Source organism: Macaca thibetana, chromosome 17, assembly GCF_024542745.1.
Source record: "Macaca thibetana thibetana isolate TM-01 chromosome 17, ASM2454274v1, whole genome shotgun sequence".
Lineage (NCBI taxonomy): Eukaryota > Metazoa > Chordata > Mammalia > Primates > Cercopithecidae > Macaca > Macaca thibetana.
The window spans coordinates 3,187,848-3,201,009 of NC_065594.1; the positions used below are offsets into that span (position 1 = coordinate 3,187,848).

Consider the following 13,162-nt stretch of genomic DNA (forward strand, 5'->3'; position numbering starts at 1 on the left):
GTTTCCATTCCTGAGTTACTTCATTTAGAATAATGATCTCTAACTCCATCCAGGTTGCTGTGAACGCTCTTATTTCATTCCTTCTTACAGCTGAGTAGTTGAACAGGAAATTTTAATAAAGATCATTTTAAAGGCATAGAAAAAAAGGTGCAAAAGTACATTAAAATGTTACAGGTACTGGGATTACAATTTATTTTATACTTTATTTTCAAAATTTATACAATGTCTACAATGTATGTGAATTATAAACGTGAATACAATAAATATTAAATAATGATAAAGATACAAAGAAAAAGACATCATTCCATTGCAAGGTGAATGAAGACTGCTGTCAAAAGAGCTACTGTTTATTCTACAGAAGACAGGGAGTCTGAATTTTGGCCATTTTCTGCGGGGGGGGGAAGTCACAAATTAATAAAGATGAATTGCCTAGAGATAAATTTTAATGAAAGTGAACATACAACAGTGGCATACGTATTACCTTGAATTCTTGATTTAATAGAGGCACATCTGGTAGCACAATACATAATGTTTAAACTATTTGAGCACATCTGGTCGTATCCTATTAAATCATTTAAATCCAGGTACAATTGGGGACCTCCTCACATCCATGGGAATCATGACAGAAAACTTTCCAAACAGCAAAACACATGCAAGAAGACACAGTAATACCTACAGAAAAACCTTACTAGTATTCAAGTTAAATTAGGTATTTGTTGAACCCTGGGATAAATCTGGAAATTGACAAGCATAATTAAAGACTTACTTTGGCCGGGTGCAGTGACTCAGGCCTGTAATCCCAGCACTTTGGGAGGCCGAGACGGGCAGATCACGAGGTCAGGAGATGGAGACCATCCTGGCTAACACAGTGAAACCCCCATCTCTGCTAAAAAATACAAAAAATAGCCAGGCGTGGTGGTGGGCACCTGTAGTCCCAGCTACTCGGGAGGCTGAGGCAGGAGAATTGCTTGAACCTGGGAGGCAGAGGTTGTGGTGAGCCGAGATTGTGCCATTGCACTCCAGCCTGGGCAACAAGAGCGAAACTCCATCTTAAAAAAGAAAAGAAAAGAAAATATAGGGCATACAGTTGATGTTCCAAAATTCAGAGATATGGTTGTTATTGATTGGTTGGTGCCAGAAGTGCTAAGCATAAAAACAGCTCATAACAGAACTATGTAGGGAAAGTATCTTACTATTTTAAAGAAGGCCCAAACCAGAGAGATTAGAGAATGAGTAACGTAATTTTAGAACTTGCCTACAGCTGAATTGTTAATAATCCATAACGCAGAAACCATGAGTAACATTGTGAACTCTCCCTGACACTACCAATTAACAAAGGGTTGTTTTTCAACCTTTGAAAACCTTTAATTCATTTATTGAATGAATTTGCTGACACTGGGGACTTCGCCTTCTCCATCATGTGCATCATTCCATCTGGCCCACAGTAGCATTCAATAACTGTCGAGTGAATGAACAAACTGACTGTCGAGGGAATGAACAAACTGACTGTCGAGGGAATGAACAAACTGACTGTCGAGTGAATGAATGAACTGACTGTCGAGGGAATGAACAAACTGACTGTCGAGGGAATGAACAAACTGTCGAGTGAATGAACAAACTGCCTGTCGAGCGAAATGAACGCACTGCCTGTCGAGGGAATGAACGACCTGACTGTCGAGGGAATGAACAAACTGTCGAGTGAATGAACAAACTGCCTGTCGAGCGAAATGAACGAACTGCCTGTCGAGCGAATGAACGAACTGACTGTCGAGTGAATGAACGAACTGACTGTCGAGTGAATGAACAAACTGCTCAGCAAGGAAGTGCTTATTTGGAACCTCAGTGTTACTTATTACCTTTCTTGAAGAGATTCACAACAGAATTCTCGTATGTCTGGAAAAACACATATGGAGAGAAATAGCGAAACTATAACAAATGTCTTAAATTTGGAAATGGCCTTAAAATGTTGAGGAAATTTGAGAATCATGAAAAATTTAATTAAATAATTTTAATTATTGAAATTACCACTCTTGGCCAGGTGCCAGTGGCTCACGCCTGTAATCCCAGCACTCTGGGAGGCCGAGGTGGGTGGATCATAAAGTCAAGAGATCGAGACGATCCTGGCCAACACTGTGAAACCCCGTCTCTACTAAAAATAGAAAAATTAGCTGGGCCTGGTGGCGTGCACCTGTAGTCCCAGCTATTTGGGAGGGTGAGGCAGGAGAATCGCTTGAATCTGGGAGGTGGAGGTTGCAGTGAGCCAAGATCGTGCCACTGCACTCCAGCCTGGGAGACTGTGTGAGACTCGGTCTCAAAAAAAAAAGAAGAAAGAAAAAAAAAATTACTACTCTTGTACAAATCACAGGGAAGGCTGACTCAGATACCATTCCACCAGATACCACTCTATCTTGATGCCTCATGTTTGAATCTGTGTGCTATTTCTCAGAATAGAATAGTACTCTAATTACTAGAATGTTTTGTTGACATTTGTTCAGAAAAAAATTTCCACTTCCTATGTGTGATTTATTTTATAAAGCAACAGGAAAAATATTTCAGTAAAACACATCTATAATATCAACATGATAATCATTTCTCTTTAAAAGATTATTTTTAGAAGTGTTGAAACAAATTATTTCTTAAAGCAAAGATTTAGCTGCATAATTTTAGAGATCATGTACAATATATTTTCTGTTTCACATAAGCCAATTACCTAACCAAAGCTTTAACCATGTATTGTCTCAATACAGTTAAGAATACAAAATAAAGTTAAGACATGATCACTATTCTCAGGGAATTCAAACCCAGCTAGATGTACACACCAAAAGAAGCAAGTACTATACTAAAAGTGATTAAAGAATTTGTTAAATATATAATGGCATGTGACAATGAAATCACATGATGCAAATAATCAATGAATGGCTTAGAGAAAATACCCTCAGTAAGAACTAGAGGAATCAAAAATGACCTCATAGAGGATGGGGAGCTGAGAAGAGCTTGACAAAGAGAGAGTTTTACCGGGAGCACAGATGTGGAAAGGCCTTCGAGCCAGGAGAATCTTAAAAGTCAATGTAGTATAGTAGATGGAAACCCCCGAGGAAGCTGCCTATTGCCAGCTCTAGCTCCATCTAATCAACATTGAAGTTGAAAAACATACTCTACCCCAAACTGCAATTAATTCTGGAGAGACCTATAATACACACACATATGAATATATATTGATATATATTAATACATATCACAGGAATATATACAATATGTAGCAGAAGATTATATATATATCTCATATCTGAGAGGTTTATATGTGTACGTATCATATCAATGGGACTCCAATTCTATCTATGAACACAGATGCTCCAAGACATAAATTCCTCACCCTTGAAGCTTACTCTTCCCGAAAAGCCCCTCAGAGAAAATGGCATCTTTCTTCAGATCCATAAAATTCACTCTCAGTGGCTAAAATCATTCCACAGTCAGCCAATCAAGAAAGCTCGAGGAAGCCGTTTCTCCCCCTGTGGGTGAGTCTGGGCCCCTGGTCTGGGGTTCCTCTTCCTGTCTGTTGTGAGGCGACTCTTTAGTTCTCTGGGTGGTGCCTTCCGGTCAGGAGCGCCAAGGTGCTGCCTCCACTGTCCTGCTTAGAAGCGCTCCTTAGCCAAAACCCACTTTTTCCTATCATTTCCTAGTACGACCTTCCAGATGACTTCTGCTGGGTTCCTGCCGTGGCTCAGTTCTCTGCTGGCAATGTGCTGTGGGGCCAGAAACCACTTCATTCAAGCCCTCTCTCTTACTAATGATTTTCAACTAATACTGAGCTTACCTTCCGCTAGTGAATGACCAAAGCATCCCCCTAAAACCTGCTGTTTCTATTTTTATCTCATTTAGAAAGAGGCACTCATAAAAGCAAACGGCATTTATGGAGCACTTACTATGTGCTGGAGACTAGGTATCTACATGCATTCTCGAATTCAGTGCTCACAACAGCCATTTTACAAAGAAGGAAAATTTAGGGGTAAAGAGATTAACAAATTACTTAAGGCTAAAAGAGGCAGAGTCTCAACTTCAGCCAGGCCTGCCTAATTCTGATGATTAGTAACCAATTTCCAGCCTCTCACCATCGAGTGTTTGTGAATTCTCTGAATTTTGAGTTCAGTCTTCCATCTTCTAAAGACATTTCTCATCAACTGATACATGTGCCTTAGTCTTTTGTTGTTGTTATTTTTTGCTGGATTTATAGCTAAAATAATCCATTATTGTTCTTATCTTAAAATTATTCTTGAGTCTTTTCCTTTTCTTCCTGTCACCTCATTTATCCAGTGTCATTTACAGCAAATTTCTTTGAAAAAATTATTGATATGCATTATCTCTCATTCTTCTCATTTTATTTTCTCTTGAAATTATTCTAATTGGACATTTGCCTTCACCACTCCACTAATCTGCAATGACTTCCATGAAGCTAAATCCAGTGGCCAATTCCAGGCTATAATCCCACTGACTTTTCAGCCTAACTCACTCCGGTTGATGACTCCCTGATCCAAAAGACACCATGTTCATGTAGCTCTAGGATACGGCCCCGAGTACTCTCTCCTAATTTTCCTTCCATTTCACTAGCTATTTCTTTCACAGCACTTGCGTCTCTCTCCTCATGTCCCCAAACTCTAAATATTGGTGTTCACCAGTGGCCTCTGGCTTAGACTTTCAGCCTCTTCTCTCTCTAACTTCTGTCCATCTCTTATTGATCCAATCCAGTGTCATGGCTTAAAAGGTCCATCTTTATATCTCCAGCCTCTCCTTTCAATTCCTGACTTATCTATCTAACTACTTACTTGACACTTCTGTGTTGACTCAAATTTAGCATGTCTAAAAACCAAACTCCTCATCTGTCCCCTTAAACTTGCTTTTCCAGACATCCATTTGTTTGGGGGCCAAAATTTGCAATTCTCCTTAGCTCTGCTGTTTTTCTCTTACCCTACGTCCAACCCATCACCAGACTGCACCAACTGTAAAAAGTAGCCTTAACTGCTGACTCCTCCACAGTGACTACCGCTTCTGCTCAAGCCACTGTTCCCTCCCACCTGGACCGTTGCAATAAACTTCTGCCACCTTACTCCTATCATTGCACTCTTTTCCCTACAAGGCAGTCGGAGTGCCATTTTTAAAAATTAAGCTAGATTACACCAGCTTCTCGGTATCTGTATACATCAGCTAGAACTGCCATAACAAAATAGCACAGCCTGGGTGGCTTAAACAAGTAAAACATTACCTCACAGTTCTGAAGGCTGAAAGTCCAATGTCGAGGTGCCAGCAGGTTCGGTTTTTCTCGAGGCCTGTCTCCTTGGCTTGCAAGTGGCCACCTTCTCCCTGTGTCCTCACATGGTCTCCTCTGAGCACGTGAATCCCTGCGGTCTCTCACATGTCTCAATCTCTTTTAATAAGCGCTCCAGTAGCATTGGATTAGGGCTCAAATCGTAGGACCTCATGTAACTTTAATTCTCTCTCCAAAGGCTTGACCTCCAAATGCATTCACTCTGGGGGCTAGAGCTTCCACATACAAATTTGGAAGGAAGGCAGTCCAGTCCATGAGGTATCATTCCATGGTTTTTCATCTCACTCAGAAACAAGCCCATGTCTTTTCAGTGGCTAGCAAAGCGGTGCATGATTGAGACGTCCACCTCTCCACTCACTTTGTGGAAACTGCAGTCAAGCAAACTGACCTCTTGCTGTTCCCGGAACTAACAGGAATTCTTCTGTATTTGTTATTGTCTCTCCTCAGAAATTGTCTTTCTCTCACTCTCACCCACCCCTCAGGTCTTTACTCAAATGCCACTTCTCCACGGAACCTTCCTACCTAATTTTCCGATGTAACTCCTGGCACCATCCTCACACCATAACACCTTTTCCTGTTTTATTTTCCAGCAAGACACCTGTCACCCTCTCTCTCAATAGTGACATGACATATATTTTACCTATGTGTGTGTTTATTGTCTGTCACTGAGCTTCATGGTGGCTGAGGTTTTTGTTTTGTTCAGAGCTGTTCTCCATCATCTGAAACAGGAACAAATATTCTATCAAGGTGACAGAAATTCATGACTGTTTTCAAGGGTATACTGCTGATAGAAATCATCCACTATCTCTGAACCTTATTTGGTCTTGGCCAATAAGTGACCTCCACTTTCCCCTACTTATTAATAAACTTTTACTTGTTCTTAGACATCTTTCTGGCTGCTGATTTTGCACAGCTACTCAAAACCATTATTATTTCTTGTTTCTTTGCTTGTATACTTAGAACATGCTGAAATCAGCACATACAAATTCATAAATTCAGACCTCAAGGGCTTTTCTATGAAAGTCCATGGGTTATTGAGGTGTTAACGTAGACAAAAGTACTGTAAACAGAAAATTTAAAGACGAGAATGTTTATCAAATGCCTACCATGCACCAGGCAATTGATAAATAAACAATTTCTTTGAATCTCTACAACAAGCCAATATATTATTAAGGTTGTTAGTATTAAGTCTATTGTCTCTTCTTACACTCAAGAGTCTGTTATTCCTTTAATTTAATAAAATTACATTTTTTCAGAGTGTGCAATGTTAATTTACAACCCTTAAGAATTTTATATAACAAGCCGTTTATCGTCCCAAGTAAGCTACCATTCTCTTGTCTGTACACGTATCGGCCTTTTCTCACATATGTACCCTAGGAATCAATCTTGGTCTGAGAGACTGTGTATTAACAGGAGGCCAGGAAGGCAAGAACAGGGGTGTGCCCTCATCTAGCCACCTCTGGAGCAGAGCTTTGCAAAGAGCGTTCCTCAGGAAGATTCCTCAGAGGTCCTCTCAATTCTCCAAAACCAGCATAATGTAATTAGTAAGAATATGGATTCCTGAAGTCATATCCCAGCTCTCTCACTCACTTCTCTGTAAAATGAGGACAAAGATGATGATAATGACGATGATTAGTATTCCTAGAGGTATGAGGAGGATAAAATAAAATAATACATGAAAACAACTTTGAATTGCACCCAGCATCTGTAAAAGCATTCAATAAAAGGAAGTGATTATTCTACATGTCACTTTTTTATTCGTATAAAAGCATCACAAATGTGTTTTATCCACATGATAAACATTTAGTTCATTTCCAATTTTTCACTTTAATAAACAATGTCAAGCTAAACATTCTCATGCATGTTTCCATTACTCCAGGGCATATGCAAAGAACAGGAATTGCTGAGTGTGAACAAATGTTCATCTTCATTTTGTCTGGATATTCCAGACTTGTTCTCTAATGTGTCTGGACCAAGTTCTGTTTCCCTCAGCAGTGTATGACACCATCACCATCATTTCGTATTGTCAGACTTTATAAATGTACCTGTCCAACATGTGTGTGAAATGACATCATTCGGTATTCCATCTTCATTTTTCTGATTATTGTGAGGTTGAGCATATTTTCATCTTATTGGCCTTTTTTTATTTCCTTTTCTGCCAATTGCTTATTCACTATCATTACTGATGGTGTATTTTATTGGTTAAGGCAATGCATAAAGCCAGCCTAGGTTCAAGGGGAAAAAAATAGGGCCCATATCTCAGTGAGTGGAGCAGCAGGCACATGAAGAGGAAAGGCGGGAATTGATGGTGGCCACCCTCGGAGACAACCTACCATAATCTATTGTGTCCATTTGTCAGTTGTACTGTTTGCCTTTTTGTAGTTACTTTGGCTAATTTTAGAGGCATTATCCACATCTTCCAGATAATAATTATTTGTAATTTATGTATTAATTACAATAATGCATAGCATTATTTACATTTTGTGGTATCTTTTGACTCATAGAAATGTTCATCGTAAATGTAGTCAAATTCATTGCCATTGTCTTCTATGAATTGTAATTTTATGTCTCATTTAAGGAAACATTTGCTATCACAAAGTCATCAAGCTTATTCGGCTGTTTTCCTCAAAATACTTTAAATTTTTGTATCTACATTTGGATCACAGACCATTTGGTATTTATTTTAGTACAGAATTTGAGGTAAGAATAGAATCTATTTTAACTTGTTTTCGTGTAACAAGTCAGCTGCCTCAGCACAATCTGTTGCAGAGTCTAGATTTCTTCACTGCTGTGTTATGTTCTTCCATCATATATTTTCATATACTTTTAGATCTATTTATGGTCTCCTTAGCTATAACACAATACTATTGTTAAAACAAGTGTTAATATTTGATTGATGAACCTCATTTTTTCTTCTTCAATTTGTCTTGGTTTTCCATGGTTCTTTACATTTGAAGTACAATCAGTTTGTCAAGTTCCACTTATTGGTGCCTTTATTGCTATTGTAATGAATTTTAAATCTTAATTATATTGTATGCAATCCAAATAAGAATCTTGCCTGGCATTTTTCATTTTTGTAGGGAAATTCACAAACTGATGCTAAAAGTACTATAAAACCATCTAGAATGTAGAAATCTAGTATATTCAAAACAATCTTTAAAAAGAAAAATAAAGTGGGCAGACTTGTACTATTTGGTTCCAAGCCTTGTAATACAGCTATAGGAATCAAGATATTAGGTGATACGGGCAGAGGATTGACAAGTAGATCAGTGGAACAGAAAAGAGAGCCCAGAAACAAACCCATGTCTCTACTGACTTTTGATTTCTAAGAAAGTCACCCAAGCAATGAAATAGAAGAAAATCTTTACAACAAGCAGAGCTGCAAAAACTGAATGTCCATAGGGAGAAAAAAATGAGCCATGACACCTACCTCAAACCAAACAGAAACAAACTCAAAATGGACTATAGACTGAAAAATAAAGCTAAAACAGTATAGCTTCTAAAACAAAACATAATAGGATGTCTTCCTGACATGGGGCAGGCGAAGCATTCTTTAGTAGAAGACCAAAATTAAAAACCACAAAATACTTTCTCAAAATGAAAAAAAAAATCTGCTCAAAAATAGAAACTTTAAGAACTTGAATAAGAAAGCTACAGATTGGGAGGAAATGTTCCTTTGTCTAACAAAGATGAGCTACATAAAGAGTTTCTTCAATTCAGTAATAAAAAGATAAACAGCCTAAAAAATGTGGAAAAGACTTGAATAGACACTTCACAAAGCATCATATATAAATGACCAATAAGCACATGAAAAATTCTTGGGCATCATTAGTCATCAGAGAAATGCAAATGAAACCATAATAAGATATATCAATTAGACTGCTTAAAATTAAAAAAGACTGACAACCCTAAATATTGGTGAGGATGAGAAGAATCAGAACTCTCATGCATTGTAAGCAGGAATGTAAAATAGTAAAACCCTCTGGAAAAAAATATAGGGTAGTTTCTTATAAAATTAAACACATATCCCATGGCTTAGCAATTCTCATAGAATCGTGTTATATTAATTCAATGAAATATTATTCAATAAAAAAGGACAAGCTTCTAACATACAAACAGCATGAAGGAATCTCAGATGCCTTATGCTGAGAGACAGAAGGCTTAGTCAAAACAACGGACACTGTATAGATTCCATTTATATAAACCGCTAAAATAAGAAAACTAATCCTTAATAGAAAAACTCAGAACAGTGGTTGCCTACGAGGGGTAGGCACACAAGGGAGTTTTCTGGGGGTGGTGGTAATATTCCACATCTGAACAGGGATTTGAATATTATCCAAATGTCAGAACTCATAGAATTGTACATTGAAGGCCAAGCTATCCCCTACTCACTCCCTAGTTCAAAGCGATTGATGTATAACAGACTTTGCTTTTACTGGAAAAATTATCTTCCTGAGACTGGTCTTTCTTTTGTTGGGGAAATTTCCCCTAGGGGGAAATGTGGACACAGAGAACTATATAATGCACAGGGAATGAATGCAGCAAAGGAAGATCACAAGCTTTGATATGAAACAAAGCTGGACCCAGCCACGCATTAACTGTATGACTCAAGGCAAGGTCACTGACCTTGCTGAAACTAATCTTATTCAAAATGAAGGATAATAATGCTGAAATGAGCATTTCCTGGGAGAAGAATTAGTATAAATTTTTATTAAGTTTTCAAGTCCCTTTTTTACAGCTAGTGTAACCCTCTGAGGCATCTAGTTTTCTGCAGGGGTTCAAGTCCAACTCCCAATTTGGTGCAAGATGAACATGATGAGTTCCAAGCAATAAAATAAATACAATCTCCACCATTAAATATAATGTCACAAAATGCATAACACTAAAGACAAAAATAAAGTTCAAAATGCAGTAAGAAAACACAGATTATCTATAAATAGATTATAACTTGTAATTATATTCCTCATTAATAGTAGATGTCAAAAAGGAGGAAAATAATTTTCAAAATGCTTAGGGAAGACAAGAGCCAACTTAGCATCATTAAACTCAGGTGATAATTATCCAACTGTGAAACTAAGTGAAGACATTTTCAGATAAATCAAATACAAAGAGAATTTATCACTCACAGAAATTCCCAGAAAGAAATACCAAAGGTTGTTCTTCAATAGGAAGTGAATGAAACCCAAAAGAAAGGCTTGGAATGCAAAGCTGCTGATTGATCTGTTTATGAGTTTAAATAATCACTGACTATCAATAACAATAACTACAGGGTATTTTTTAAAGTGAATATAGAATAATTGAGAAAAGGGTATTGGCAGGAGTGATTGTGACCTAAAATACTTTAAGTTCTTGTTTTTTGCAAAAGAAGGGTAGATATTTTGATTAGATTTAGACTCTATTTAGTAAGCATTTTGAAAATTGAAAGGTAAGTGCTAACATAATGGAAACATATGTTATACGCAAAGGAAACACAATTATTCCAACATAAAATAAATCAATGTAAGTGGAAAACACAAAACAAAATAGTGAAAATAAATTTAAGTATATTAATAATCAGTGTATAGAAATAGATTCAATTTCCCAGTAAAAGTCAGGTTTTTGTTTTTCTTTCTGAAGATCGCCCAGGCTGGAGTGCAGTGGCATGATCTCGGCTCACTGCAAGCTCTGCCTCCAGGATTCATGCCATTCTCCTGCCTCAGCCTCCCGAGTAGCTGGGACTACAGGTGCCCGCCACCAGGCCCGGCTAATTTTTTGTATTTTTAGTAGTGATGGCATTTCACCGTTTTAGCCAGGATGGTCTTGATCTCCTGACCTCGTGATCCGCCTGCCTCGGCCTCCCAAAGTGCTGGGATTGCTGGTGTGAGCCACCATGCCCGGCCAGGTTTGTTTGTTTTTTAAAAATCTGTTAATGATGTTTACAATGGTGACCTGAAACACTGAGAGAGAAAGATAAGGGGCCAATAAAAGTTGAAAATATTCAACAAGCCAATACCATCACCAACAAAACCATTGTATCAATGTTAATTTAAAATAACATAAAACTTGAGATGAAAATATTGTTAGCTATAAGGAGATTTATAACAGGAAAATTTTACCAAAAAGATACAGCAATCCTGACCCTACCAAAACCTACCAATAAAGAAAAAAACTGAACAAATGTAATTCAATACAACTTCAGTGAAAATGAACTTAACAAGCAAAAGTGAACACTGCTAAGGATATAGATTTGAATGATGCAATTATATTTTTAACATGATAGTCTTATATAGAGAGCCCTGAAACCACACTTTCTTTTTTTTTCTTTTTTTTCTTTTTTAAGACAGAGTCTCGCTCTGTTGCCCAGGCTGGAGTGCAGTGGTGCAATCTCGGCTCACTGCAAGCTCCATCCCCCGGGTTCACGCCATTCTCTTGCCTCAGACTCCCAAGTAGCTAGGACTACAGGCGCCCGCCATGACGCCTGGCTAATTTTGTTTTTTTTTTCTTTTTTTTGTATTTTAGTAGAGACATGTTAGCCAGGATGGTCTCTATCTCCTGACCTCGGAAACCACAATTTCTAAGGAAACATAAAAGTCACAAAGATTGACTAAGAACTAGCCACAAAATAATTCCCCACAAATATTGAGCACTTATTATACAGACCTCAGTACCTAACCCAAAAGTAGTAAAATTAAAGTTCCAATAACCAATCAAATTATAAAAATATTATAGATTTAGGAACTTTTAATTCTTTTTCAAATAATTAATAATATACTTCCAAAAATCAATAAGTTCCTGAAAATATTATGATTAAAATGGAAAAAATATTAGGACCTGCATGCCCAAGATTTTAAAAAGTTAATAAACTCAAATATCAAATCCTAGGCAATGGTAGTAAATCAACTTAAATAAAAAATTTTAAGATGCAAAAATTGAAAATTCGTGAGCTAACTTTTCAAATCAAGTAGATAAACAAAAATAAAGGCAAAGAAAATAGAATCAGTAACAACAAGGCTCCTAAATCCAAATGTTACTTTATTGTTTAGCCTGAGCAGAAGGCACCACCACATAAAAACAAAAACAAAAACAAAAACAAAAAAAGACACTTTCTTACACTTCTGGATTGGTTTTTTTTGTTGTTGTTTTTTTGTTTGTTGTTGTTGTTTTTGAGACAGAGCCTTGCTCTGTGGCCCAGGCTGGAGTGCAGTGGTGCAATCTCGGCTCACTGCAATCTCCACCTCCCAGGTTTCAAGTGATTCTCTGCCTCAGCCTCCCATGTAGCTGGGACTACAGGCGCCTGCCACCACGCCCGGCTAATTTTTTATTTTTAGTAGAGACGGGGTTTCACCATGTTGGCCAGGATAGTCTGGATCTCCTGACCTCGTGATCCACCCTCCTCGGCCTCCCAAAGTGCTGGGATTACGGGCGTGAGCCACCGCGCCCGGCCCAACTATATTCTTTTAAAAACTTCTCATTGGAAATCTGATACTACCTTTCATTTGCTTATTCTCCAAAGTGAGTGGTTAAACTCAGCTTTGAGAAATTTCCCACATAGAATGTTTTTGTTTTTTCTCTTCTGACCGGCACATTTTTACAACATGTAGCAGTAGGTGCCACTTGACTGTCTGCTTAATTGTATTTAATTGACAATAAATATAAAATCGAGGTTAAAATGCTTTCAAAGTATGTGAAGTAGATTTTTTGTTTTGTTTTGCTTTTGTTTTAATAGAGATAGGGGTCTCACTTTGTTGCCCAGGCTGGTCTGAAACTCCTGGCCTCAAGTGATCCTCCTGCCTCAGCCTCCTAAAGTGCTGGGATTACAGGTGTGAGCCACATGCCTGAGCAATTTGCTTTAAATCACTCAAA

The 13,162-nt window shown here is 37.8% G+C and overlaps 1 long non-coding RNA gene across 1 annotated transcript in view; it reads right to left on the reverse strand.

The window, feature by feature from the left end:
• Positions 1-487: 487 nt before the first annotated feature.
• The window catches only part of LOC126940877 (uncharacterized), a 37,532-nt gene continuing 24,857 nt past the window's right edge, over positions 488-13,162 (reverse strand). The window contains exons 3-4 of the long non-coding RNA XR_007720952.1: positions 5,258-6,039; positions 488-1,049 (exon numbers count right to left, since the gene is read on the reverse strand). This is a non-coding gene — a long non-coding RNA (uncharacterized LOC126940877). The remainder of the gene's footprint in view (positions 1,050-5,257; positions 6,040-13,162) is intronic.